The 26,755-nt window shown below is 42.7% G+C and overlaps 1 long non-coding RNA gene across 1 annotated transcript; it reads right to left on the bottom strand.

The window, feature by feature from the left end:
• Nucleotides 1–9,608: 9,608 nt before the first annotated feature.
• Nucleotides 9,609–11,050, bottom strand: LOC116354433 (uncharacterized). The gene is made up of 2 exons (XR_004203700.1): nucleotides 10,750–11,050; nucleotides 9,609–10,161 (listed from the first exon to the last, which is right to left on the bottom strand). It is a non-coding gene; the product is annotated as an uncharacterized LOC116354433 (long non-coding RNA).
• Nucleotides 11,051–26,755: the final 15,705 nt, after the last annotated feature.

Below are 26,755 nucleotides of genomic sequence, written 5' to 3'. Positions count from 1 at the left end.
AGCACTGTTCGGGTACTACTGTAAAGAAATACAGTAAATTAGAGTACTTTTTACAGGAAGCTTACAATTACAGTTAATAACAGTATTTTTCAGCATTTTACCCATAATGCAGTGCAATCTACAGCATTAATGCTGTAAAACACATTTAAGGTATTTACTGTGCATTCTACAGTGTTTTACTGTTGAAATTACAGAAAAGTCTTAGTGTAGTTGTATTATGGTTTTTATCATTCTTCAATGGAATGCTAGAAGCCTTATTGTCAATGGTCAAGAGTTTAAGAAATGTTTAATTGATTTAGAGATGAAACCTGATGTGATATGTGTTCAAGAAACGTGGCTTAGATCCCATCTTGATTATACTATTCCTGGTTATTGTTCATACAGATCTGATAGAACAACTGGTCAGGGTGGAGGATGCGCTACGTTCATAAAGGAAGGTTTTTCATATCGTAAAATATCTGTTCAACTTGAATATGAATGTGTGATGGTTGAAATCTACTTTACAGGTGGTAATATTAAGCTGTTAATTTTCTATAGTCCTTGTTGATAACCATCTGTAGCGATGTTTGATGAAATATCAGGATACTTGGGGACTTTGCCTCCTGAAATTCTACTTAATTTCCAAAGGAAGAGAGCTTTGGTGTGTATGGTCGTTAAGTCTGCCAAGAGAAATGCATGGAGACAGTTCTTTTCTACAATAGGCAGGGGTACTGTCCTGGGAGATGTTTGGTCAAAGTGGAAGAAGCAGGACTCTATTTCCGGTTTTGGTTGATTTTACTGAGCTACAATTTCCAAAGGAAGAGAGCTTTGGTGTGTATGGTCGTTAAGTCCGCCAAGAGAAATGCATGGAGACAGTTCTTTTCTACAATAGGCAGGGGTACTGGCCTGGGAGATGTTTGGTCAAAGTGGAAGAAGCAGGACTCTATTTCCGGTTTTGGTTGATTTTACTGAGCTACAATTTCCAAAGGAAGAGAGCTTTGGTGTGTATGGTCGTTAAGTCTGCCAAGAGAAATGCATGGAGACAGTTCTTTTCTACAATAGGCAGGGGTACTGGCCTGGGAGATGTTTGGTCCAAGTGGAAGAAGCAGGACTGTAGCTCAGTAAAATCTATAAAATTGTTGCATGTTGTGTTTATATTTTTGTTCAGTATACATAGTGGGGTTACATTGAACGAAGTGTACAAGAAATGCAAGCGTGAGATTTTAAATGCTCATACTAACGTGCATAAGAAAATTGATATTGTTGACTCTTCCTTGGATGCTGATTTTACATTGCCTGAGATGCAATTGGCCCTAAGAAGCTGTGGATATATAGCCCTGGGTCAGGATACATTGTCTTATCTAATGTTAAGCATCCTCCTGATGAGGTCATAAATATTCACATGGAATTATTTAATAAGATCTGGAGGGAAAGGGTTATTTATACATTCTGGATGGAAACGTTAAGTTCTATTAACTTTTGTAATGCCTGGGAAGTATCCTTCATCCTTCAAGTATCCTTCACCAAAAATTCTGAAATCTCCATCCCTAACTACAACATTTTCAGACAAGATAGAACGGCCAAAGGGGGCAGTGTTGCAATCTATTGTAAAGATAGTCCTACTGTCCAGGTCTGTACCCAAACAATTTGAACTTCTACTTTTAAAAATCCACCTCTCTAAAAACAAGTCTCTCACCGTTGCCGCCTGCTATAGACCACCCTCTGCCCCCAGCTGTGCTCTGGACACCATATGTGAACTAATTTCCCCCCCATTTATCTTCAGAGCTCGTGCTGCTAGGCGACCTAAACTGGAACATGCTTAACACCCCAGCCACAATACAATCTAAGCTTGATGCCCTCAATCTCACACAAATTATCAATGAACCTACCAGGTACCACCCCAAAGCCGTAAACATGGGCAGCCTCATAGATATCATCCTAACCAACTTGCCCTCTAAATACACTGTTTTCAACCAAGATCTCAGCGATCACTGCCTCATTGCCTGCATCCGTAATGGGTCAGCGGTCAAACGATCTCCACTCATCACTGTCAAACGCTCCCTGGAACACCTCAGCGAGCAGGCCATTCTAATCGACCTGGCCGGGGTATCCTGGAAGGATATTGATTTCATCCTGTCAGTAGAGGATGCCTGGTTATTTTTTTTGTTAATGCCTTCCTCACCATCTTAAATAAGCATGCCCCATTCAAGACATTTAGAACCAGGAACAGATATTGCCCTTGGTTCTCTCCAGACCTGACTGCCCTTAACCAACACAAAAACATCCTATGGCATTCTGCATTAGCATCGAACAGCCCCCGTAATATGCAACTTTTCAGGGAAGCTAGAAACCAATATACACAGGCAGTTAGAAAAGCCATGGCTAGCTTTTTAAAGCAGAAATTAGCTTCCTGCAACACTAACTCAAAAAAGTTCTGGGACACTATAAAGTCCATGGAGAATAAGAACACCTCCCAGCTGCCCACTGCACTGAGGATATGAAACACTGTCACCACCAATAAATCCACTTTAATTGAGGCTACCCCTACCCCGGTCAACAGCACTGCACCCCCCACAGCAACTCGCCCAAGCCTTCCCCATTTCTCCTTCTCCCAAATCCGTTCAGCTGATGTTCTGAAAGAGCTGCATAATCTGGACCCCTACAAATCAGCTGGGCTAGACAATCTGGACACTTTCTTTCTAAAATTACCTGCCGAAATTGTTGCAACCCCTATTACTAGCCTCTTCAACCTCTCTTTCGTGTCATCTGAGATCCCCAAAGATTGGAAAGCAGCTGTGGTCATCCCCCTCTTCAAAGGGGGAGACACTCTAGACCAAAACTGCTACAGACCTATATCTATCCTACCCTGCCTTTCTAAGGTCTTCGAAAGGCAAGTCAACAAACAGATTACCGACCATTTCGAATCCCACCATACCTTCTCCGCTATGCAATCTGGTTTCAGAGCTGGTCACGGGTGCACCTCAGCCACGCTCAAGGTCCTAAACGATATCTTAACCGCCATCGATAAGAAACAATACTGTGCAGCCGTATTCATTGATCTGGCCAAGGCTTTCGACTCTGTCAATCGCCACATCTTCATCGGCAGACTCGATAGCCTTGGTTTCTCAAATGATTGCCTCGCCTGGTTCACCAACTACTTCTCTGATAGAATTCAGTGTGTCAAATCGGAGGGCCTGTTGTCCGGGCCTCTGGCAGTCTCTATGGGGGTGCCACAGGGTTCAATTCTTGGACCGACTCTCTTCTCTGTATACATCAATGAGGTCGCTCTTGCTGCTGTTGAGTCTTTGATCCACCTCTACGCAGACGACACCATTCTGTATTCTTCTGGCCCTTCTTTGGACACTGTGTTAACTAACCTCGAGACGAGCTTCAATGCCATACAACTCTCCTTCCATGGCCTCCAATTGTTCTTCAATATAAGTAAAACTAAATGCATGCTCTTCAACCGATCGCTGCCTGCACCTGCCTGCCCGGTCAACATCACTACTCTTGACGGTTCTGACTTAGAATATGTGGACAACTACAGATACCTAGGTGTCTGGTTAAACTGTAAACTTTCCTTCCAGACTCACATCAAACATCTCCAATCCAAAGTTAAATCTAGAATTGGCTTCCTATTTTGAAACAAAGCATCCTTCACTCATGCTGCCAAACATACCCTTGTAAAACTGACCATCCTACCGATCCTCGACTTCGGCGATGCCATTTACAAAATAGCCTCCAATATCCTACTCAATAAATTGGATGCAGTCTATCACAGTGCCATCCGTTTTGTCACCAAAGCCCCATATACTACCCACCACTGTGACCTGTACGCTCTCATTGGCTGGCCCTCGCTTCATACTCATCGCCAAACCCACTGGCTCCAGGTCATTTACAAGACCTTGCTAGGTAAAGTCCCCCCTTATCTCAGCTCGCTGGTCACCATAGCAGCACCCACCTGTAGCACGCGCTCCAGCAGGTATATCTCTCTGGTCACCCCCAAAAACAATTATTTCTTTGGCCGCCTCTCCTTCCAGTTCTCTGCTACCAATGACTGGAATGAACTACAACAATCTCTGAAACTGGTAACACTTATCTCTCTCACTAGCTTTGAGCACCAGCTGTCAGAGAAGCTCACAGATTACTGCACCTGTACATAGCCCATCTATAATTTAGCCCAAACAACTACCTCTCCCCCTACTGTATTCATTTATTTATTTTGCTCCTTTGCACCCGATTATCTCTATCTCTACTTTGCACATTCTTCCACTGCAGGCCACCATGGCCTTTTTTTGCCTTTACCTCCCTTATCTCACCTCATTTGCTCACATTGTATAGAGACTTATTTTTCTACTGTATTTTTGACTGTATGTTTGTTTTACTCCATGTGTAACTCTGTGTTGTTCTATGTATCGAACTGCTTTGCTTTATCTTGGCCAGGTCACAATTGTAAATGAGAACTTGTTCTCAACTTGCCTACCTGGTTAAATAAAGGTAAAATAAAATAAATACAAATGTGCTGGTAGTTATAGACCGATGGCACTAACCTCTAACCCATATAAACTGATGGAAAAGATGATTGTCTCCACCACCCCCCCAGGTGTCGCCCATCTTCCCCATTATCCTGTGTATTTATACCTGTGTTCTCTGTTTGTCTGTTGCCAGTTCATTTTGTTTTGTCAAGCCTGCCATTGGTTTTCCCTCTGTGCCTGTCTCTCGATTGTTCCTGGTTTCCCAGTTTTGACCTTTTCCGCCTGCCCTGAGCCTGCCTGCCGTCCTGTACCTTTGCCCCACCTATCTGGATTACTGACCCCTGCCTGCTCTTGACCTGCCTTTTCCCTGCCCCTGTTGGATTAATAAACTGTTGTTAGTTTGACATTGTCTGCATCTGGGTCTTACCTTGAAACACAATAGTAATGGCTACTGTCTTTTTTTTTACATAAAAAAACCTATGACACTATGTGGAAAGAAGGCCTACTGATTAAGATGGCAAGACTGGGTATTGGTGGGTATTTATCTGATGATTATGGAGTTGATAATGGTATTCCTCAAGGCATTGCTATCAGTCCTATTCTGTTCAACCGTATGATTAACAATGTGGATGGGGCATTGGGGTTTCCTTATATGCTGTCGATGGAGCTTTTTGGAAGAGGGTAAGATTTGTCTCTCATGAGATCAAATCAATTCAACAAGCTACTGTAGATTGGCTGTTGAAAGACGGTCGATTGACTGCAGATTAAAATGATCAGTGTTGAAGTCTTGCTGTATGTTCTTCTCAAAGAAGAAAGTTGTTGATAATAAACAGTTGTTTTTGTATCAGGGTTCGTACAGACAGTGGCAAGTCAAATTCAAGGACTTTCAAGTACTTTTTCAAGCACTTATATTTATTTTCAAGAACCATCAATTTGTAGTAGTTCATATTATGCAATTGTTTCTAGTTGCCACGAGATGGCAGTACATCACCACAGCCTCATGTGGCTCTTCAGGGCCAATTCATGCTGGCAATGTCAAAGTTTGGTGCATTTTTTGGCACGTTACACAATGCCGGTTGGTTAGGTACAGTTATGTAGTGGTAAAAAAAAGTTGGGTAAACTACACTGAACAAAAATATAAAACACAACATGCAACATCTTGGTCCCATGTTTTATGAGCTGAAATAAAATATCCCAGAAATGTTCCATAAGCACAAAAGGCAGACGTCAATCTACATTTTCCCGTCATTTTAGCTATCAATGTGACGTTAGGCGGTGCCTAATCAGTAAGTTCTGTACCTGATTGGCTAAGTGGCAGTGTTGGTGGAATGAGCGAGCTCGCCTGGAAGTCACAGCGCGAAACATGAGGAAATAAAACTCGGTACTCTGCCTGGAAATTAATTTGCAAGACCAATACATTTTATAATAATTTTCATAAAAATATTTGATCATTACCTATTCTCCTCTCATTTTAATTCAAGTACTTTTCAAGTACTAACCTGAGAAAATGTCAGATTTTCAAGGTATTCACGTACGTGAATTTTAGAGTGTGAAATTTAAGTACTTTAAGCACCTCAAGCAACTTGTGTGAACCCTGTTGTACAGACAGCCTATGTGTAGGGTTTTACATTCAAATATTTGGGTCTATGATTCAACGAGAGATATACATGGAAAGAGCATGTAATAAATGTTGAAACAAAGTGTAAGAAGTTGTTAAATCTTTTGTGCTCGGTCTTTGGTTATGAATGGGGTGCTGATAGATACTGTACATTAAGCCATGTAGTGTATCTATAGAGCTCTATTCAGAATGGCAATTGATTATGGATACATAGTTTTTGTGGTGAAGACTTGGCTTCAGAGGCTGGACAGAATCCAATATAGATCTTTAAGGATATGTATTGGTGCATTTAAATCAACACCTGTAAGTGCATTATTAGTAGAGGCAGGGAGATGCCTTAGGACATAACCCATAAAAAATAGTTGTTAGCTTATTGGGTTAGACTGAAAGGCTGTGAAGTTGGTCATCTCAATGTTACTGTTCTAGATGACCTTTGGGAATATATATGCAGATATACAGCTGTTCAGGGAAGCTAGAAACCATTATACATAGGCAGTTAGAAAAGCCAAGGCTAGCTTCTTCAAGCAGAAATTTGCTTCCTGCAACACTAACTCAAAAAAGTTCTGGGACACTGTAAAGTCCATGGAGAATAAGAACACCTCCTCCCAGCTGCCCACTGCACTGAAGATAGGAAACACTGTCAACACTGATAAATCCACCATAATTGAGAATTTCAATAAGCATTTTTCTACGGCTGGCCATGCTTTCCACCTGGCTACTCCTACCCCGGTCAACAGCACTGCACCCCCAACAGCAACTCGCCCAAGCCTTCCCCATTTCTCCTTCTCCCAAATCAGTTCAGCTGATGTTCTGAAAGAGCTGCAAAATCTGGACCCCTACAAATCAGCCGGGCTAGACAATCTGGACCCTTTCTTTCTAAAATTATCTGCCGAAATTGTTGCCACCCCTATTACTAGCCTGTTCAACCTCTCTTTCGTGTCGTCTGAGATTCCCAAAGATTGGAAAGCAGCTGCGGTCATCCCCCTCTTCAAAGGGGGGGACACTCTTGACCCAAACTGCTACAGACCTATATCTATCCTACCATGCCTTTCTAAGGTCTTCGAAAGCCAAGTCAACAAACAGATTACCGACCAAGTAAAACTAAATGCATGCTCTTCAACCGATCGCTACCTGCACCTACCCGCCTGTCCAACATCACTACTCTGGACGGCTCTGACTTAGAATACGTGGACAACTACAAATACTTAGGTGTCTGGTTAGACTGTAAACTCTCCTTCCAGACCCATATCAAACATCTCCAATCCAAAGTTAAATCTAGAATTGGCTTCCTATTTCGCAACAGAGCATCCTTCACTCATGCTGCCAAACATACCCTTGTAAAACTGACCATCCTACCAATCCTCGACTTTGGCGATGTCATTTACAAAATAGCCTCCAATACCCTACTCAACAAATTGGATGCAGTCTATCACAGTGCAATCCGTTTTGTCACCAAAGCCCCATATACTACCCACCATTGCGACCTGTACGCTCTCGTTGGCTGGCCCTCGCTTTATACTCGTCGCCAAACCCACTGGCTCCATGTCATCTACAAGACCCTGCTAGGTAAAGTCCCCCCTTATCTCAGCTCGCTAGTCACCATAGCATCTCCCACCTGTAGCACACGCTCCAGCAGGTATATCTCTCTAGACACCCCCAAAACCAATTCTTTCTTTGGCCGCCTCTCCTTCCAGTTCTCTGCTGCCAATGACTGGAACGAACTACAAAAATCTCTGAAACTGGAAACACTTATCTCCCTCACTAGCTTTAAGCACCAACTGTCAGAGCAGCTCACAAATTACTGCACCTGTACATAGCCCACCTATAATTTAGCCCAAACAACTACCTCTTTCCCAACTGTATTTAATTTATTTATTTATTTTGCTCCTTTGCACCCCATTATTTTTATTTCTACCTTGCACATTCTTCCATTGCAAAACTACCATTCCAGTGTTTTACTTGCTATATTGTATTTACTTTGCCACCATGGCCTTTTTTGCCTTTACCTCCCTTCTCCCCTCATTTGCTCACATTGTATATAGACTTGTTTATACTGTATTATTGACTGTATGTTTGTTTTACTCCATGTGTAACTCTGTGTCGTTGTATCTGTCGAACTGCTTTGCTTTATCTTGGCCAGGTCGCAATTGTAAATGAGAACTTGTTCTCAACTTGCCTACCTGGTTAAATAAAGGTGAAATAAAAAATAAAATAAAAAATATGCTAGTAGAAAAGGCAGTGGCTTTGGATGGACAGTTGAAACGTTTGCTGATGAGAGTGGTCTGATGGAGTTGGAGGTTGGCCCTTCTGTGGTGATGGGGGATGTTCCTCCGTCGTTACTCACAGATCCTGTTGTTGATCTAACCTTAAAATAGAAGATAAAATATTGGTCAGAAGTGAGTGATATAGGGGAACTGGTTGACAATTACATTGGTAGAAGCTTTTATAGTTGGAAGGGATTTGGGGGATGGGGAGGGTTTGCTAGAAGTTAGTATGGCTCTTTTTATTTTATTCGTAGTACAGGATTAGATAGGATGGTTTAGTTTCTCATAATGTTTTTTTTTTTATTAATGTAGTCTTTAAACTGTGATTGACTTACACACTCCAGTACAGTAGGTGGTGGCAGACACTTCTAATGTTTGTTTGAGGACTACCATAAATTTATTGAAGAAGTCATGTCAGACTAGTGAAGAAGTAGGCGCAGATATTTCACTGGTTGTATAAATGTGAAGCATTTGGTTGGTGTTTCCACTCACTACCAAATATGGTGATGAGTGGAAGCCGTGGCCAGCAATGGGAGAACATGGAGCAAGATGGATTTTGGCCGACATTCTCCTAATTTTCTAATCGATTAAACATTTGATCTCCATACAGTTTTGTGTTTCCAAAACTAGCAAATAGTGGACTGCGTTTTGGAGACTTTACCCTTTGCCAAAGTTTCTAAAAATGGTGTTGTTTATAAGGAATGCAAGCGCAAATTTAGTTAGTGCATACGCACTTTACAGAGTAGGCATTTCCTAACGGAAATATGCAAATACATGCTAGAACATGCTAATCGGATCTCACTAGCTCGTGCTTGGCTCTGCCCACCTCCTTGCTTGTTCTGCCCACTATGAGTAACGTAGGGCTGTAATTCTGACTTTAGATCCGTGTGGTTAACTCAAGTTTGTGTGCAAATCTGACGTCAATAAATAACTTTAGACTTTTACACGGTCTTTTGTTGTAGCATTATCATTTCACTTAAAATAACTATTAGCGCTTCCAATTATGTTAATAAAAAATGTATACATCTCTTAAAGATGCGCTATGCAGAAATCGATCCGCCATTTCCTGGTTGCTAAAATTCAAATATTCCATTTATGTGACAAAACAAGCAAGTATAGCGTAGAGAATCATTGTACCATCTAAATCGCTGTGAAATATATTTTCCATAACCAAAAATATTGCATTTCAAGCTTTTTGAAGCTGGTGTACAAAACCAAAAGTAAAAGCGAAAACAAAACTTAAGAACAGGAAGCATAGAAATAACGCACATCTACTGCTTCTTAGAATTGCTTTAATTGAAAATGGCAGATCTTTAACACACATTTCTATATGCATTTTGTCAGGTTGCACAAAAAAGTTACATATTGCAGCTTTAAGGAATCTTACTTTATTTATATTTGTGATATGCAATTGGGGTTATTTGCATTTGGAAATATTACACAATGCTCCAACTTTCAGCATCAAATGTGATACAGGAGGGGAAATACATGATATAACAACATGATATAAAACAGAGTTACATCTCCACCTACTTGTCAGTACTTGCACTGCACATATACAGTTGAAAACACCGATTCACATGGAGTATAACATGACTCTACAGTCCTCAATTAATCAAATTTCACTGTAGCGTCTGGGGTTGAGGCACCCAAGTAAGTGTGCAGGTCTGCAACATTTGATTTGAAGATCTTTGCTGGAATGTTTTTCATTTTCAACCATTTGTTTGCCTCCAACCGGTGACAGCCTCCAAAGTAGTAGTAATTTCCTCCTTTCCTTCCCTTAATCCAGAGTATATCAATGGGGAGTGCAGATGTCTGTGGATTCCTATAAGGAAAAATACTGTATTTTTATAAATTTTTTGTATTTGGTTTTTCTATTTGAGGTCATTTATCACACAGAACAGGGAAATACACGTTTGATACATTCAATAAACATGTGTCATTCACACTAGAGGTTTATCAGTCTATTACAGTAGCCTAGTTTCACAATTAAGAAGATAATCTTCACTATTTTTTATTTTCTTGCCGCCGTCTGTATTTATACCACCACCACCACTTAACAACCAACTCTGTTATGGTTTGATCTAGGCAGAACTAGGCCACATTTTTTACCGGTATTGTACCAATAAGGCTATGAATTTTGCGCTTGTATTTTAGAGGAGGGATTGGTCGTATGATAACTTCAATTGGCACGTTATGAACTTCCTCGACGTTGTCCGAATGAATAGACCTATTTTCGTTGTTTTTATTAATGTCCATTATATTAGGCTATGAGAGATGCTCAACTGTTAAATAAAAATGTGTGGTTTCCATCGTTCCCATTCTTCAAAGATCGAAACGTTTAGTTAGAGCAGAGATATTTAGAAAATGAGGAGATAGGAAGCCCATCGTGCATGGACGTATAACGTCTCACCCAGCAGACTGCCGAAAAATCGCGTTCATGTTGTCATGCCGAGTCATGCGGTTGCAAAACTAATCGTCACGCAGTCCCTTCTCAAAGTCAGGGTATGAGTCGAGAAACCTGCCTATTCCACCGAAAGTGCGTAATGTCACGATTCCAAAGCTATACTATATTACAGAGAACAAGTGAATAATCTCACATCTCGGAAACTATTTGTAATGTTGTACTACTTGTTGACTAAATCCATGCTAATGTTGGGTTTTAGAGCTAATGCAACTTGAAAGAGTGCACGCCTTGTCCCATAATTGCCCAGAATGCCCTGCGCGGCCCATTGACGACGCAGGGGCAACGTACATAATGGGCGCTAACACACGAGTCCAATGGACTTCCTCATCTACTCGAAAGTAACTCTGATTAGAGTCTTTAAAAAAATATATATATATTTTTTATATTAACAACAAATCAATACATAAAGCACATGAGGGAACACAAGCATACATAGATTACAAACAAAAGACAATCGAGCTAGGGGGTACAATATCACATTACAATTACACAAGGACCTTAAGGGACATGCATATACTTACAATTCTAACAGCTTTTTTGTTAGTAGAGCATTTAACCGTCTTAAAATACAGTTCAATTTATTTTTGTAGGTTACGAAAATGTGGTTTTCTGTTTGTAAATTTACATTTGTGTATGTGAAATTTGGCCAAAAGAATAATGAAATTAATTACATAAAAATGTTTCCGCTTATTTATATTGTATGTAAAGAATCCAAACAGTACATCTCTCCACAATAGTGTAAAATCTTCATAAATGTGTTCAATTATAAACCTACTGATGTCTTGCCACAGTTTTCTTACATGCATACAATGCCAAAAAAAGATGCAAAACTGTTTCTGGGTGGTCATTACAAAAGGAGCAATTTGAGTTGATGTTTTCCTTAAACTTCTTCATATAGTGGTTGGCAGGATAATATTTATGAATAATTTAAAAGGAAACTTCCTTAATTTTGTTAACAAGTAGGTATGTGTGTGGCAACATCCAAACTTTTTCCAACAGATATTATCAATAAATCCATTCCAATAAGGCATGACACAACATCCTGCTGAAACAAGGATCGTATCGCTCTGTTGTTGAATGGAAACTCTGATTAGAGTCATATTGGCTTTAAGCGCGGAAGTGTCGTATATAATTTTCTTCTTCTATGGTGTTTATGGCGATCTGCAAACGACATTAAAGGTGCATGCTGCCTACTACTGAATGGGGTGAAAACAAACTTTAACGAAAAATAATTGTCATAAGGGAAGGGCGAAAAAATATATACTTATAATATTCAAAAGTAAATAAAACAATTAAAACTGTACTCCTTTTGTCGGTTTCAAATGTTATTGGTCGCAGACACATACAGTATTAGCAGGTGCTATTGCGGGTGTTGCGAAATGCTTGTGATCCTAGCTCTAACGGTACAGTAATATTTAACAATACACAACAATACACACAAATCTAAAAAGTAAAAGAATGGAATTAATAAATGCAGAAATAATAGGATGAGCAATGTCGGTGTACGGAGTATAAACATTTTTAAGTAAAAAGGCCTGAGGAGGTGACGTGTATATATATATATATATATATATATATATATATATATATATATATATACATATTTATTGTTTTTTAATTAGGCAAAATTAGGCAAGTATATTTATTAATTTTTAATTTGGCAAGTCAGATAAGAACAAATTCTTATTTACAATGACGGCCTACTGGGGAACAGTGGAACTGCCTTGTTCAGGGGCAGAACAACAGATTTTTACCTTGTCAGCTTGGGGATTCCTTTATGACTAACAGCTATGGGCTGCTCTTACGCACAATGCACAATGCAATGCAGAGTCAGCCATATACCACAAACCCACAAGGAGCCTTATTGCTATTATAAATAGAGTAGAGCATTAAAAAATACATGTTTTGTCATACCCATGGTATACAGTCTGATATACCACAATTGTCAGCCAACCAGCATTTTACCTATATACTAGGCAAGTCAGTTGAGAACAAATTCTTATTTTCAATGACAGCCTAGGAATAGTGGGTTAACTGCCTTGTTCAGGGGCAGAATGACAGATTTATACCTTGTCAGCTCAGGAATGTGTAATTACAACCTTTTACTAGTCCAATTCTCTAACCACTAGGCTACGCTGCCGCCCCAGCATTCAGTGCCTGAACCACCCAGTTCAGGGATCGAACCAGCCTTCACTTTTTCCACGTTGTTTTACGTTACAGCCTTATTCTAAAATGGATGAAATGTTTTTTTCCCTCATCAATCTACACACAATACCCTGTAATGACAAAGCAAAAACAGGTTTTTAGATTCTTTTGCAAATTTATAAAAAAACGAAACTGAAATATCACATTTACATAAGTATTCAGACACTTTACTCAGTACTTTGTTGAAGCACATTTGGCAGCGATTACGGCCTCATGTCTTCTTGGGTATGGCGCTACAAGTTTGGCACACCTGTATTGGGGAGTTTCTCCCATTCCTCTCTGTAGATCCTCTCAAGCTCTGTCAGAATGGATAAGGAGCGTCACTGCGCAGCAATTTTCAGGTCTCTCCAGAGATGTTCGATCGGGTTCAAGTCCGGGCTCTGGCTGGGCCACTCAAGAACATCCAGAGGAACTCTGGAGATCTGTCAGAGTGACCATGTGTTCTTGGTCACCTCCCTGACCAAGGCGCTTCTCCCTGATTGCTCAGTTTGGCTGGGCGGCCAAACTTCTTTCATTTAAGAATGATGGAGGCCACTGTGTTGTTGGGGACCTTCAATGCTGCAGACATTTTTTGGTACCCTTCCCCAGATCTGTGCCTTGACACAATCATGTTTCCAAGCTCTATGGACAATTCCTTTGACTTCATTGCTTGGTTTTTGCCCTGACATGCACCGTCAACTGTGGGACCTTGTATAGACAGGTGTGTTCCTTTCCAAATCATGTCAAATTAATTGAATTTACCACAGGTGGACTCCAATCAAGTTGTAGAAACATGTCAAGGATGATCAATGGAAAGGATGCACCTGAGCTCAATTTCACATCCCATAGCAAAGGGTTTGAGTACTTTTATACTATTTAAACATTTGTAATAAATTTGCAAAAAATTCTAAAAACCTGTTTTCACTTTGTCATTATGGGGTATTATGTGTAGATTGACGAGGACATTTTTTGATTTAATCCATTTTTTAATAAGGCTGTCAGGTAACAAAATGTGGAAAAAGGGAAGAGGTCTGAATACTTTCCGATTGTACTGTATGTATATATATATATATATAGACTGCTCAAAAAAATAAAGGGAACACTAAAATAACACATCCTAGATCTGAATGAATGAAATATTCTTATTAAATACTTTTTTCTTTACATAGTTGAATGTGCTGACAACAAAATCACACAAAAATGATCAATGGAAATCAAATTTAACAACCCATGGAGGTCTGGATTTGGAGTCACACTCAAAATTAAAGTGGAAAACCACACTTCAGGCTGATCCAACTCTGATGTAATGTCCTTAAAACAAGTCAAAATGAGGCTCAGTAGTGTGTGTGGCCACCACGTGCCTGTATGACCTCACTACAATGCCTGGGCATGCTCCTGATGAGGTGGCGGATGGTCTCCTGAGGGATCTCCTCCCAGACCTGGACTAACGCATCCGCCAACTCCTGGACGGTCTGTGGTGGATCGAGCGAGACATGATGTCCCAGATGTGCTCAATTGGATTCAGGTCTGGGGAACGGGCAGGCCAGTCCATAGCATCAATGCCTTCCTCTTGCAGGAACATCTGACAAACTCCAGCCACATGAGGTCTAGCATTGTCTTGCATTAGGAGGAACCCAGAGCCAACCGCACCAGCATATGGTCTCACAGGGGGTCTGAGGATCTCATCTCGGTACCTAATGGCAGTTAGGCTACCTCTGGCGAGCACATGGAGGGCTGTGTGACCCCCCCAAAGAAATGCCACCCCACACCATGACTGACCCACTGCCAAACCGGTCATGCTGGAGGATGTTGCAGGCAGCAGAACGTTCTCCAAGGCGTCTCCAGACTGTCACGTCTGTCACGTGCTCAGTGTGAACTTGCTTTCATCTGTGAAGAGCACAGGGCGCCAGTGGCGAATTTGCCAATCTTGGTGTTCTCTGGCAAATGAAAAACGTCCTGCACGGCGTTGGGCTGTAAGCACAACCCCCACCTGTGGACGTCGGGCCCTCATACCACCCTCATGGAGTCTGTTTCTGACCGTTTGAGCAAACACATGCACATTTGTGGCCTGCTGGAGGTCATTTTGCAGGACTCTGGCAATGCTCCTCCTGCTCCTCCTTGCACAAAGGAGGAGGGAGCGGTCCTGCTGCTGGGTTTTTGCCCTCCTACGGCCTCCTCCACGTCTCCTGATGTACTGGCCTGTCTCCTGGTAGCCCCTCCATGCTCTGGACACTACGCTGACAGACACAGCAAACCTTCTTGCCTCAGCTCGCATTGATGTGCCATCCTGGATGAGCTGCACTACCTGAGCCACTTGTGTGGGTTGTAGACTCCGTCTCATGCTACCACTAGAGTGAAAGCACCGCCAGCATTCAAAGTGACCAAAACATCAGCCAGGAAGCATAGGAACTGAGAAGTGGTCTGTGGTCCCCACCTGCAGAACCACTCCTTTATTGGGGGTGTCTTGCTAATTGCCTATAATTTCCACCTGTTGTCTATTCCATTCGCACAACAGCATGTGAAATTTATTGTCAATCAGTGTTGCTTCCTAAGTGGACAGTTTGATTTCACAGAAGTGTGATTGACTTGGAGTTACATTGTGTTGTTTAAGTGTTCCCTTTATTTTTTTGAGCAGTGTATATAAAATGGGATGTATAGACATTTTGGACAGTATATGGATAGAATATGTACTATATCTGAAGAATACGTAGGATTGAATAGAACATGTACAGAAATAGTCAAATAGGACAGGCCTTGACTAGAATATTCCCAGTCACCTTACCGTGGTTAAATGCAATGGTTTGTGCATTCAATTTTGCACGAATGCTGCTATCCACGTTTTTTTGATTTGGATAGGTTTTAATTGTCCTGGTGGGAACAACATCCCCTATGCACTTCAAGAAGCAAGGAAATGCTCATCCAGAAACAGCGCTCCTAGTGACCGGGGACTTTAATGCAGGCAAACTTAAATCTGTTTTCCCTGATTTCTACCAGCATGCAACCAGAGGGTATTTTTTTTTTAGACTACCTTTACTCCTAACACAGAGACATGTACAAAGCTCTCCCTGGCCCTCCATTTGGAAATTCTGACCGTAATTTTATCCACCTGATTCCTGCTTACAAGCAAAAACGAAAGCAGGTTAAATGAGGTCTGGCCACCCGACAACCTGCCGCTTGACCCAATCCCCTCCTCCCTTCTCCAGGCCATCTCTGGAGACCTTCTCTCATTCCTCACTTCCCTCATCAACTCATCCCTGACCACTGGCTGCGTCCCCTCTGACTTCAAAATCGCCCGAGTTGCTCCCTTCCTTGGGAAACCAACACTCCTCAAGAAACCAACAATTGACTCATCTGACGTCAAAAACTATAGACCTGTATCCCTTCTTTCTTTTCTTTCCAAAACACTTGCGTCTGCTGTCTCTGATCAAGTTTCTCATTATCTCTCTCAGAACGATCTTCTTGACCCTAACCAGTCAGGCTTCAAGACGGGTCACTCAACTGAGACTGCTCTTCTCTGTGTCATGGAGGCTCTCCGCACTGCCAAATCTGACTCTCTCTCCTTTGTATCCACTGCCTTTGACACCGTGAACCATCAGATCCTCCTCTCCACCCTTTCAGGGCTGGGCGTCTCAGGCTATGCACACTCTTGGATTGCATCCTATCCGGCAGGCCACTCCTACCAGGTGACATGGAGAGGAGCTGTGTCTGCACCATGTACTCTTACTACTGGTGTCCCCCAGGGCTCGGTTCTAGGTCTGGTTCTAGGTCTTCTCCTCTTCTGTCTGTACACCAAGTCACTCGGCTCCGTCATATCCTCACATGGTCTCTCCTATCATTGCTATGTGGATAACACTCCCATTACCTCAACTACCTTGTACCCCTGCACATTAACTGTGTACCGGTATTGTTCTTTTATTGTGTTACTATTTCCCTTTTTTTCATATTTTTGCTATTTGTTTATATTTTTCTTACTTTGGAACTGCATTGTTGGGAAAGGGCTCGTAAATATGCATTTTACGATAAAGTCTACACCTGTTGTATTCGGCGCATATGGCAAATAACATTTTACTTTTAGGTTCTAGATAGCACCTTGGATTCATTAGATTCCACGACCACTTTACAACTCTTATTTCCTTTTTTGTTCACCACTGTAATCCATTTCTTCTCACTCTCATTTCCACTCGATGTTCCATCAGTTTCAATCAAAACATCTGCTTCTGCCATTTTCCTGACCATGCAGCCGGATTCTAGCCTGCTGATCATGCCAATGTATTGTGCCATAGGTCTACCATATTTATCTGATATATTAAATGGGAAAGCCAAAACTATAGGGTTGGACTATTATACATTAATGCATTATTATTATACAATCTTAAAACATGAAGTTGATGTGAATCAAAATAATACCGTATTTCCCCAAAGTTGTGTTGCATCCCATCATGATGGAGAGAAATGACAAAGGAATATTTAAAAGCGCTGCTATATCATCCTATGTATCCTAGGGAGTGTAGTTCAGCAAATGATTAAAGTTCACAGGAACTTTTGTAATATTCTGCTTCTGATTATAAGACATTTTAATCAGAACCTGCAGTATTCTCTACTGTATGTGAGACAAAATACTATTTACTAACATCCCAGCCAAACTGAATCTCATGTATCCTAGCAATTAGTCATGCAGTTGAAAATAATAAATAAACCGAATGAATAAGCAAACAGACTCTTTAGGTGACAAACTTTTTATAATGAGGTTCGCACTTCGTTTTGAAGTGTTAGAACCTGATATTATGCCTTTTCCTTCAAAGAACACTTGGATGATTATGTGCAGATAAAAATTCTATTTTTGTAGGGATTTCAAAGAGTGAGCCAGGTTGCTGTGGTAACTAAAAGGACGTCTGGGCTTGGTGCTTTGCCCAGGTATTACTGGAAAGCTTCAAAGTAAGGAAGAACAATTGATGGTTTCTCCAACCCACAGTCAGGCTCTCCCACTAATGAGACAATTAAAAATGAATTATTGGACAGGAGAAGCAGGTTACTGCATTAAATCATAACAAATACTTTGAACTTCAATAGGATTGAATATTATTAATTGGTCACAAGGGTTATTAGCTGCAATCTAAAGCCCATTGGTAAAGAGGGTAAAAAACACCTGTCCTAAAAGTCAACAATGGAATAGAATAACGAGTTTGGCAAAGTAGGGTGTACAATCTCAGACAAACCAAATGGCATATAGTATACAGGATATGCTCTGTGCTCAAAGCATTAGCCTTCTATACTGAGGAATTTAATGTATCAGATGTATAAGTTATTGAATTAAAACAACACTGTACTCTCCCTAGCACGAGCCGTAGATGTTGCCATCCTCATTTATCAACGGACAGTGCAGTTATTTTACATAAATATTTGCATGTGTGTTGGTTTTCATCTGAGCTGCAAATATAAATATTATCTGAGGTTACAAATCTAAGTAACACATCTCTCCACTGTCAGCACATCAGTTTCTTTATACATGCAATGCCACATCGAAGTCACTACTGCTTTGCTGTCAATCGCACAAACTGTGAGAATCACACATCAGCTCATCTGATATACTATCAATCACACACCAGATCATTACAGGAGAGGAAGAATGTCTTATCACTCACATCCAACAAACATGTAAATGACCCCTACAGTATGTACTGTATTTCCAGAAGTCCCACTGCACTTTCTATAGCCCATAACTGTCACAGCAGCACTAATTCCCAGTACAGTAGCTAACATATCTAAATAACCTAGATTGAGTTAGTCATACAGGTACAGCGTCAGGTCACGGAAGATTAGTTCTCACATAATGATTTGCAGTTAATATTAGATTTCAGCCCCCATGGGATTGTCGCGCTGGAGCTCCTCAAGAAAATTACCTGCCAACTCTCTGACAGCAGAGCTATGAGCTATTTTTATTTATTACACAGTGACATGCTTTTAAATTCAGAATTATTCTTACAGTGATGTTCAGTTTGTGTTTATACACTGTGTTGAACATGCATAAATGTAAAAACAAACACATATGTGGACCATTCAGCCAAAACAGGAGTTGGGCTGTGCCTAATTCAAGCAGTGCTTTTAAAAATGTTTTGCCTGAACATTGATAAAAAAAAGTGAAACTCAGATGATTTAAATACACAAAAATCTTATTTTGACATTACTTCAACAGAGAAGCATAAGGAAGAGGTAGCCACTCTGCCAAGAGAGAGATGAGCAAACAGATGGGTTTTACATAAACAGCACAAACATCAAGAACACTGAGCTAAAGAGCTTGGCAGTCTCAGCTGATGAAGCAGACCAGGGAGGAATCGAGAGGCTTTAATGAGCAAGATACCCACTGTTCTTTGGGGTCTAATAAAATAATGAATAAAAAGTTCATCACATCATAATCGCTCCTAATGGCCGGGTGGCTGGATCAGTTGGTGGAGGAAGGAGATGGCAGTAGCCTGTCAGGCACCAGAGAGACATGAGGATGTGTCCCAAATGGCACCCCGTTCCCTATAGTACGCTGCTTTTGTCCAGGGTCCATTTCAGACGGTGCCATGATGTGAGGAGGACGTCCACCGAGCCATGACTGTCGTCTCAATCATCTTTCTCAGCATTCAAAGTCTGATCATTTTACAGTCCAGCCGCGACCGGCCAGCCAGCCGTGACCTGGAAACCCATGAGGCGCTGCACAATTGGCCCAGCGTCATCTGGGATAGAGGAGGATTTGGCCGGCTGGGATGTCCTTGTCCCATCGCACTCTAGTGACTCCTTGTGGAGGCTGGGCACATGACAGCTGACTTCGGTCGCCAGCTGTACAGCTGTTTCCTCCGACACATTGGTTCCGGCTGGCTTCTGGGTTAAGCGGGCAGTGTGTCAAGAAACAGTGCGGCTTGGCGGGTCGTGTTTCGGAAGATGCATGGCTCTCGACCTTCGCCTCTCCCGAGTCCGTATGAGAGTTGCAGCGATGGGACAAGACTAACTAACGTACGCTAACCCCATTACGTACAAATGTGAGCAACTGCGACATTCAAACGAGGCTGCAAAGAAAACGAATGGGACTGTAGCGACTGTGTTGACATCAAAATCTGGGGTGTGAACTGCGTTTCTATTCAAGCGTTGATTGATATGGTAATGGCTCTATAGTATTGGAGAAAAGTTGAAAAAACTGACCCCTCCGACGTTGTATGTTACATCGTGACGTGTCATGGCGTAACATACAGCACGCATAAAGCAACTAATTTTGTCTTACTGCCTCTCTCCACCAGGTGTAGCACTTCTCTCACAGTTTAAAAACAAGGGACGGGGACAGGGTAAGGGGGGATACCTAGTCAGTTTTTTCGTCATCACTGCAAGCTATCATGACCCTCAAAAGCCTCTGTCTAGGCCGAACACAGAAAAACAACCTAGACACACAAAACATAGAATGCCCACCCAACTCACATCCTGACCCACTAAAACAAACAATTAACACAATAACTAGGGTCAGAATGTGACAGGTACTCAAGTTTATAAAGTCTGTCAGTCAAAACTGGAGAACCTGAGCTCTGACGTCCTGTATAGCATGTTACTGTACAGCCACAGGGTTCCAATTTAGGTGCTTATCAATGACAAAATCTGCCATTTTCAACCTATATACTGGATGACAGATGGAGAGACATTTTTGCAGTTTTAAAGCTAATTTCCTGCAATTCTACACATTTTTCCATGACTTATGATTAAGAGTGACTAAATCTATGGGGAGCCCCTGGAGGTCAGGGCCCCGGGGCACTTGCCCTGTAATTCGACCATGATTACTACAAGTTTAGATAGCTGTCTAGATTGACTTACCAGCCAACATTTTAGCTGACATGGGTTAATTGAGAGACTGTCAGTGACTGACATAAGAGAGACTGTTGATGGACAACCAAATTTCAAAATGAGACCCTGTGTATTCTACTATCCTAATGCTCAACAGTAAGCCCTAAGCGGCCGTTTATGTCGCTTCTTCCCAGGGCTGGCCCTGCCCAGGCTGCACATCCAGGGGGAAGTTATGGTGATGTAATGGGATTCCATGGGTCCTCACTTTACTGACACAATGAAATTACCTGTTTATTGTCATTGTTAAATCTGGCCTGGGACAACATCTTGTCATGCGGAGCGGAACAGGTGAACACAAGAGCAGACTCAGACGAGGAGACTGGGATGAGGTAACCAAGGTATTTATTGAAACACGGGGGGGAAGATTGAGTGCAGGCCAGGGGAAGCTCGGGCGGGTTGCCGGAAAACCGGGTGCGGAGGCTGAGGCTGGAGCGAGAGCTGTTGGGATAGGGTAAGCAGGTCCGGAGGGGAATCCAAGGGAGTGTTGAGTGGGAAATCCAGGACAGAGTAGCAGGACTGACGAGAAGTCGGACCAGAGTCAGAGCGGGCAGAACTGTAGCGGAGAGGAAAACAGGTTTAGGCAAGGGAAAACAGGCACAACAGGAAGAAATGGCTAGAAACATGGACTGATTGAGCATAGATTACGATCTGGCAGTGTGGAAGTGGCAGGACTCTGTATTTGTATAGGTCTTGATTATGGAACAGGTTGCAGCTGGTGGGGATCTGCTCTGACTCCAGCACACCTGTCTCTACACACACATAGCACAGGGGGAGTGGTGGCAGGTCAAGGAGACACAGGATGAGCACTAGAGGGCGTGGCAGGAGCAGATGTGACAGTACCCCTCCCTCTACGGGCGGCACCTGTTGCCAGCACACGGTATAGGAAGGATGGTCATCGATGAGCCGAGGGGGTGAAGGAGCTGCTGCAGGAGGAGACACGAGACTGGAGCAGAAAGGTTTTAATCAGGGACACATGGAAGGTTGGGTGGATCTTAAGAGTCCGGGAGTTTCAGGTGCACAGCAGAGGGGTTAATGACACGATCAATCTCAAAGGGACCAATGAATCGGGGGGGTAAGTTTCCTGGAAACCACTTTCAAAGTGAAGTCATTCGACGAGAGCCATACCCTTTGGCCTGGAGTGTTGACTGGAGCTGAGGCACGGTGACGGTTAGCTTGGGATTGGGTTCTGGCTGAGGCACAGTGAAGGGCAGCCTGGTCCTCCTCCAGGTGGGATGACAACGGCGCATGTGGTCATGGACTAAGGGCACCGCTACCTCGACTTCTTGGGCAGGGAACAAGGGGGTTGATAGCCCAGAGCACACTCGAAGGGTGACATACCTGACGAGGCATTGATGAGGGTGTTGTGGGTATATTCCACCAAGGATAGCTGAGCACTCCAAGAGGAAGTGTTAGCCGAAATCACACAGAGTAGGGCAGTCTCCATCTACTGGTTGGCTTGTTCGGTCTGACGTTGGTCTGGAGATGATATCCAGAAGTAAACGGCCTATTTCTCAGGACCAGATGCTAGAATATGCATATAATTGACAGCTTAGGATAGAAAACTCTAAAGTTTCCAAAACTGTAAAAATATTGTCTGTGAGTTTAACAGAACTGATATTGCAGGCGAAAGCCTGAGGGAAATCCAATCAGGAAGTGACTCTTATTTTGAAAGCTCTGTGTTCCTATGCATCCCTATTGACCATTGAAAGGGATATCAACCAGATTCCTTTTTCTGTGGCTTCCCTAAGGTGTCTACAGCCTTTAGACGTAGTTTCAGGCCTTTATTTTGAAGAATGAGCGTAAACGTCCTCATTGCGTAAGTGGTCAGTTGTTGGCTCTCAGTGTGATTTTTGCGCAAAACAGAGAGGTAGCCATTTTTCCTCCCGGTCTTAGTGAAAAGCCAACTGTCCCGGTTGATATATTATCGAATACATATTTGAAAAACACCTTGAGGATTGATTATAAAAAACGTTTGCCATGTTTCTGTCGATATTATGGACATAATTTGGAATTTTTGTCTGTGTTGTCATGACCACTATTTCCGGTGGATTCCTGGGCATAACGCATCAAACTAACGGAGGTATTTGGATATAAAAAATATCTTTATGGAACAAAAGGAACATTTGCTGTCTAACTGGGAGTCTCGTGAGTGAAAACATCCGAAGATCAAAGGTAAACGATTAATTTGATTGCTTTTCATGACCAAGTTACCTGCCGCTAGGTGTACATAATGTTTTGTTGGTATATCGATAAACTTACACAAACGCTTGTATTGTTTTCGCTGTGAAGCATAATTTCAAAATCTGAGATGACAGGGTGATTAACAAAAGGCTCAAATGTGTTTCGCTATATTTCAATAAGATTATTTGACTGTTGCGCTATGCTATTTAGTGTAGTTGATGACAATTATCCCGGATCCAGGATGGGTGGTTCCAGGAGGTTATTAATTAATACCAAGTGCTGAACAGAAAGCTTTCCATACCTGGGATGGGGTCCCCTGTCGGAAACAATGTCAGTGGGAATGCCATGCAGCCGAAACACATGGGATACCAGCAGGTCCGAAGTCTCCTTGGAGGATGGAAGCTTGGAGGGGAATGAAGTGAGCCGCTTTGGAAAATCTGTCAATAATGGTGAGGATGACTGAGTTACCGTTAGATGGGGGAAGGCCAGTGACGAAGTCCAGAGCTATGTGTAACCAGGGGCGACTGGGTATAGGAAGAGGGCGAAGTATACCGGAAGTGGGTTTGGTGGAGGTTTTGTTCTGGGTACAGACCCAGACGAACTCCCGGACGTCTCTCCCCATGGTGGGACACCAAAAGCGCTGACGCAGGAAGGTAACAGTCTGGTTCATGCCGGGGTGACAGGTGAGGTGAGTAGAATGGGCCAACTGAAGAATTTCAGAGCGAACTGATTCTGGAACAAACAGAGCCTTTCTAGGACCGTTACCTGGGTCAGGCTGGTTCTGTTGAGCCTGGCGAATGCGGGACTCGATCTCCCAGGAGACAGCGACAAGGATGCAGGTGGATGGCATAATGGTCTCTGGCTCGGAACCTGTGTTGTCAGCGGGGGAACTGATGGGAGTAGGCATCAGGCTTGGTATAGGCTTGGTATTCTTAGATCCGGGTCGATAAGTGAGTGTGAAGTTGAATCTTCCAAACAAAGCCCACATGGCCTGCCGTGAGTTCAGACGTTTGGCAGTCTGGATGTAGGACAGGTATTTGTGGTCCGTCCACACAATGAAGGGAAGAACCGAGACCTCCAACCAGTGACACCACTCCTCAAGAGCCAGCTTCACAGCCAGAAGTTCCCGGGTACCTATGTCGGAATTTCTTTCTGCAGGTGAGAGCTTGCGGGACAAGAAAGCACATGGGTGGACCTTTTGCTCAGAGGGGGTATATTGAGACAGAACAGCACCTACACCGGTGTCTGTCTGGGTGAGGATCGGAGAGGAAGTGAAGCGGCACTTGAGTTTCCGGAATGCTGCCTCTGCCTCAGGGGACCAGTGGAAAGGAGTGGAGGTGGTGGTGACAGGGGCTGCCAAACGGCTGTAGTTACGGATGAAACGTCTGTAAAAATGGTCAAACCCCAGGAAACGCTGCAGCTACTTCAGATTTGAGGGCACAGACCACTGTGACTGCCCTGACCTTGGCAGGGTCCATCCGTAACTGTCCTTGTGCAATAATGTAACCCAGGAAGGACACAGGAAGCATGAAACTCACATTTCTCAGCCTTAACAAAAAGCTTATTCTCCAACAGCCATTGGAGAACTTGGTGAAGGTGTTGCTGGTGACCCTCAAGGTCCTTCAAAATGTTTTGAATGTCACGGTACTTTTCAGCCCACTGAAGTCTATGCACGGTCTTAGTGACCCATCTTTTTTCTTGACAAAGAAAACACCAGCCCCTTCCCAGAGAGGAAGAAGGCCTGACATGTCCTGCAGCCAGGGAATCCTGGATGTACCCCTCCATAGCCTCTTGCGCAGGGCAAGAGGGGTTTTACAACCGACTACAGGGGAGAGGAGCTCCAGGCTGGAGGTCAATAGCACAGTCGTGTGGCTGCTGAAGTAGCAGAGACAGGGTGTGGTGCTTGCTGAGCACAGGAGTTAGATCGTGATACTCTAGAGGAACTGATGACAGGTCCGGGGATTCTGGAATGGACTGGGGCACAGACAAGGCAAGGTGAAGGGCAGAATGTAGACAATTAGTGTGACAAAATGTACTCCAAGCGGTTACAAATCCAGCGGTCCAGTCGATCTGTGGGTTGTGTAGCTTTAACCAAATATGGCCAATAATCAGGGAGAGCGAGGGCAGTCGATTATGTGGAGACTGATCCTTTCCTGGTGATTCCCAGAGAGACGCAGGATGACCGGCACAGTTCTCTCACTGAAACTGGCGAGAAGCTGTCCATTGAGAGCAGTGGGAGAGGAAAACAGTGTCAGGCAAGGGAAAACAGGCACAACAGGAACAACCGGCTAAAAACATGGACTAATTAAGCAGAGATTACGATCTGGCAGTGTGGAAGTGGCAGGACTGAGTATTTGTAGAGGTCTTGATTATGAAACAAGTTGCAGCTGGTGGGGATCTGCTCTGACTCCAGCACACCTGTCTCCGCCCACACAATCACACACAGAGAGAGAGGGAGAGAGCACTGGGGGAGTGGCGGCAGGTCAAGGAGACACAGGATGAGCACTAGATGGCATAGCAGGAGCAGATGTGACACATCTGCTTCAACAATCTTTGTATGTGTTTGTTGGATTCTCATTACTTTAGAAATCAGGGCTTCTGTCAGTTTTTTGGATGTGTCAATGTTTTCAGTTAAGAACAAATTCTTCTTTACAATGACGGCCTAGGAACAGTGGCCTAACTGCCTTATTCAGGGGCAGAACAACATATTTTTACCTTGTCAGCTCGGGGATTCGATCTAGCAACCTTTCGGTTACCAGCTCAAGGCTACCTGCCGCCCCTAGATAAATAAATGTTGAATTTAGAAACACTTAGAGTTGGATTTTTTACTGAGAACAGCACGTTAAAGCACATAAATATGTAAACAAGTACATAATTTCCTTTCTGAAGTATTGCTAATGAGGGGCTACAGTTTACTGCTGTCGCAGCATACACCTTTACATATGATGCATCGTCCCAGTTGTCCCTTGAGTGGAGAAAGATTCCTCTGAATGAATGTACTACAAAGCATCTGTCCACCTCCCGTTCCCTACCCAGCCCACTGTTCTGTCTGTCTCATTATACTGTTTCATTGCTGCTGTAGGACACTGAAGGACACCACCACCGCCACCAATTCAAGTGTGTATATTCCCTGGAAACCAATCAAGAAAAACCCAGAAAAATAATCCCCATTCTCTGCCATGATTCATTTTTATTTTGTTCCATATTTTTCTCTCTGGCTTTTGAGTCACTGGTGAAGGAGGAGCTCCAGCATAAAATCAATGTTCCATTAAAATGTTATGATCAAGAATGGCTCAATAGCTCTGGAACAGATGCTTTTGCTTTTAATATTACCCTATATTTCAGTAACTCTTACACAGAAATGTATTGCTATCAACAGGGCTTCTATATTGGTCCTGTTTTCTCTGTCAGTTGATATGGGCACTAGAATAGAATAATGGTAATATTTCTCATAATAAAAATATTTTGATAGATACTGTATGTTTGTAGCATTGCAGGCCTATTGGTCTCTAAATAAATTGTACAAAAATTCTGTTTAACACCAGTGATTTGATGTGGACATGGTGGATCAGTCTGAAATAATTTGTTGAAACAAATGATCTTAGAGAAGATGCAGCAATATACAGCTTGTTGAAAGAATGTATGAAATAAATAGGTTGTCTGATTGCTCACAGAGGCCTTATCAAGGAAATAAAAACAGAGCTGTAGATGACTTGTG

The sequence above is a fragment of the Oncorhynchus kisutch genome, linkage group LG17, assembly GCF_002021735.2.
Source record: "Oncorhynchus kisutch isolate 150728-3 linkage group LG17, Okis_V2, whole genome shotgun sequence".
NCBI classification, from domain to species: domain Eukaryota; kingdom Metazoa; phylum Chordata; class Actinopteri; order Salmoniformes; family Salmonidae; genus Oncorhynchus; species Oncorhynchus kisutch.
The sequence above is the reverse complement of the archived record's forward strand: the minus strand, read 5'-3'. Positions and strand labels throughout refer to the sequence as shown.